Here is a 4,050-nt window from a genome sequence, read left to right as displayed (position 1 = left end):
ATAAAAAACAAATTGGCCGGGCACGGTGGCTCATGCCTGTAATCCCAGCACTTTGGGAGGCCAAGGCAGGTAGATCATGAGGCCAGGAGTTAGAGACCAGCCTGGCCAACATGGTGAAACCCTGCCTCTACTAAAAATAGAAAACGTTAGTGGGAGAGGTGGCAGGTACCTGTAATCCTGGCTACTCGGGAGGCTGAGGCAGGAGAATCACTTCCCAGGAGGCAGAGGTTGCAGTGAGCCTAGATCGTGCCATTGCACTCCAGCCTGGGCAATGGGGCGAGGCACACCTCAAAAAAAAAGAAAAAGAAAAACGGCCGCTTGCCATTGCTCACGCCTGTAATCCCAGCACTTTGAGAGGCCAAGGTGGGCAGATTGCAAGGTCAAGAGATCGAGAGCATCCTAGCCAACATGGTGAAACCCCGTCTTTACTAAAAATACAAAAATTAGGCCACTCCGGAATCTTCGAACCCCAGTTGGTGCCGCATCCCCATCCCATAGCCATGGCCGCCTACAAACTGGTGCTGATCCGGCACGGCGAGAGCGCTTGGAACTTGGAGAACCGCTTCAGCGGCTAGTAGGGCGCCGATCTGAGCCCGGCGGGCCACGAGGAGGCGAAGTGTGGGGGGCAGGCGCTGCGAGTTGCTGGCTATGAGTTTGATATCTGCTTCACCTCAGTGCAGAAGAGAGCGATCCAGACCCTCTGGACAGTGCTAGATGCCATTGATCAGATGTGGCTGCCAGTAGTGAGGACTTGGCGCCTCAATGAGCAGCACTGTGGGGATCTAACTGGTCTCAATAAAGCAGAAACTGCTGCAAAGCATGGTGAGGCCCAGGTGAAGACATGGAGGTGCTCCTGTGATGTCCCACCACCTCCGATGGAGCCCGACCGTCCTTTCTACAGCATCAGTAAGGATCACAGGTATGCAGACCTCACAGAAGATCAGTTACCCTCCTGTGAGAGTCTGAAGGACACGATTGCTAGAGCTCTGCCCTTCTGGAATGAAGAAATAGTTCCCCAGATCAATGAGGGGAAATGGGTACTGATTGCAGCGAATGGCAACAGCCTCCGGGGCATTGTCAAGCATCTGGAGGGTCTCTCTGAAGAGGCTATCATGGAGCTTAACTTGTTGACTGGTATACCCATTGTCTATGAATTGGACAAGAATTTGAAACCCATCAAGCCCGTGCGGTTCCTGGGGGATGAAGAGACCGTGCGTAAAGCCATGGAAGCTGTGGCTGCCCATGGGAAAGCCAAGAAGTGAAGGCTGGCGGGCAGGCTGCTGTCCCCAGGAGCACCCTCCCTGCCTGTTGCATCCCTCTACCCCTCCCTCCTGCACGTCACACTGACCACATCTGTAGACAACTTGAGTTGTAGCTGCAGATGGGGACTGGTGGCTCCCATTTTCATTTTAGCCATTTTGTCTCCTGTACCCACTCCCTTCATACATTCTAGTCAGAATTGCACTTCTAGGGCACAGGTTCTCAGTCCAAGCTGTAGAAAGGCTCCCCTTATCCAAGAGAGTTGAAAGGTAGTGAGAGCTTTTGCAAGTGCTTTGTTTACTAATGACTTGAAGGGAGGAACATGCTAAGCTGTGACCAATGAAGAGAAGCAAGAGAGCCTGTCTGCCCCCAGGAGCCAGTCCTCTGCTCATCTGCAGTCAGGCCACTGCCTGGGGGCTCTAGTCATTCCAGTGGCAGATGAATGTAACCTGCATGGTGCTGTGACAACTGTCTCCTCCCTGACCCCAGAGAAGCTGGCTCTAGAAGGTTGGGATGAATCCTGAATTTAGTTTAGGTGTTACATTTACTTTTATATAAAAAAGAAAGTATAGTCAGCCGGGCGCGGTGGCTCAAGCCTGTAATCCCAGCACTTTGGGAGGCCGAGGCGGGTGGATCACGAGGTCAAGAGATCAAGACCATCCTGGTCAACATGGTGAAACCCCGTCTCTACTAAAACTACAAAAAATTAGCTGGGCATGGTGGTGCGTGCCTGTAATCCCAGCTACTCAGGAGGCTGAGGCAGGAGAATTGCCTGAACCCAGGAGGCGGAGGTTGCGGTGAGCCGAGATCGCGCCATTGCACTCCAGCCGGGGAAAAAAAAGAAAAACTCCGCCAAAAAAAAAAAAAAAAAAAAAAAAAAGAATGTATAGTATATATAAATAGTGCAAAACAATAACCCTTTTGGGGTTTCTTGTGGCAGTTGAAATAGTACCACATATGGTCATCAGAATATAAACCATTCCCCATACCAATATGGGATCAGCTCCTTGACCTCTGAGGGGCAGGAGTGCTTCCTGCTGTGTGTTTCCGAATCCCTCCTCACCTTGTTTTGTGGCAGTGAAATGCCTCTTGGTCCTGTCCAAGTGTCTCACTGATCTCTGAATCATGTTCTAGTTGCTTGGCTCTGCCACATGGGTCCAGTGTTCCTTTGAGCATAACTGTACTAAATCCTTTCTCCAGATCAGTATAATAAAGGAGTGATGTGCAATAAAAAAAAAAAATACAAAAATTAGCTGGGCGTGGTGGTGTGTGCTACTCAGGAGGCTGAGGCAGGAGAATTGCTTGAATCGGGAGGCAGAGGTTGCCGTGAACCAAGATCTCGCCATTGCACTCCCGCCTAGGCGAATGAGTGAGACTCAATCTCAAAAAAACAAACGAAAACAAAACTTCTATTTACAATAGCATCCAAAATAATAAAATACTTAGGAATAAAAAGAAAAAGGCATTATGCTAAAAACTATAGAACATTGTTGAAGTTAAAAGAAATTAAATAAGACCTAAAATTATGGAAGGAGATCCTGTGTTCATGGATTGGAAGACAAAATTGCAATTAAAATAGCAATACTCCCTAAATAGATACACAGATTTAATACAAGCTCATCAAAATTCCAATTGTCTTTTTTTTTTTTTTTTTTTTAGACAGGGATAAGCTGATCCTAAAACTCATATGGAAATAAATGCAAGTAACCCAAAATAGCCAAAAACCGTCTTGAAAAAGAAGAACAAAGTTGGAAGACTCATACTTCCCAATTTCAAAACTTACTATAAAGCTACAGAAATCGAGGCAGCATGGTGCTGGTGTAAGGATAAATAAGTTGAACAGTGGAATGGAATTGAGAGGCTGGAAATACACTGTCACATTCATCATCAATTGATTTCCAACAAGGGCATCAAGACAATTCTGTGAAGGAAAGGAATCATTGTTTTTTTTTTTTTTTTGAGACGGAGTTTCACTCATGTTACCCAGGCTGGAGTGCAATGGCGCCATCTCGGCTCACCGCAACCTCCGCCTCCTGGGTTCAGGCAATTCTCCTGCCTCCGCCTCCTGAGTAGCTGGGACTACAGGCATGCACCACCATGCCCAGCTAATTTTTTGTATTTTTGGTAGAGACGGGGTTTCACCATGTTGACCAGGATGGTCTGGATCTCTTGACCTCGTGATCCACCCTCCTCGGCCTCCCAAAGTGCTGGCATTACAGGCTTAAGCCACTGCGCCCGGCCAGCAGGAGTCGTTTTTTAAACAAAATGTGCTGAGAGAAACTGGATATCCACATGTAAAGAATGAGTTCAGGTCCATCTTGAACATTATACAAAAATTAACTAAAAATGCTTTGGGAGGCTGAGGCGGACAGATCACCTGAGGTCAGGAGTTCAAAACCAGCCTGGCCAACATGGTAAAACCCTATCTCTACAAAAATACAAAAATTAGGCTGGGCGCTGTGGTGGCTCACACCTGTAATCCCAGCACTTTGGGAGGCCAAGGCAGGCAGATCGTGAGGTCAGGAGATCAGGACCATCCTAGCCAATATGGTGAAACCCCGTCTCTACTTAAAATTTATTAGCTGGGCATGGGGGTGCAGGCCTGTAGTCCTAGCTACTCAGGAGGCTAAGGCAGGAGAATCGCTTGAACGCAGAAGATGGAGGTTGCAGTGAGCCAAGATCCTGCCACTGTACTCCAGCCTGGCAACAGACCGAGACTCTGTCTCAAAAAAAAAAAAAAAATTAGCTGGGCATGACTGTGGGTACCTGTAATCCCAGCTACTCGAGAGG

General features: G+C 48.0%; 1 pseudogene across 1 annotated transcript; it reads left to right on the top strand.

The window, feature by feature from the left end:
• The first annotated feature begins 466 nt into the window (after positions 1-466).
• Positions 467-1,822, top strand: LOC116526786 (annotated as a pseudogene). The gene has a single exon (XR_004258280.1). The product of XR_004258280.1 is annotated as a phosphoglycerate mutase 1 pseudogene (transcript).
• The last annotated feature ends 2,228 nt before the right edge of the window (positions 1,823-4,050 follow it).

This window comes from Sapajus apella, unplaced genomic scaffold (assembly GCF_009761245.1).
Source record: "Sapajus apella isolate SASKATOON/1434 unplaced genomic scaffold, GSC_monkey_1.0 scaffold2, whole genome shotgun sequence".
Classification (NCBI taxonomy): Eukaryota; Metazoa; Chordata; class Mammalia; order Primates; family Cebidae; genus Sapajus; species Sapajus apella.
Note: the sequence above shows the minus strand (reverse complement) of the source record. Positions and strands in the feature narration are given on the sequence as shown.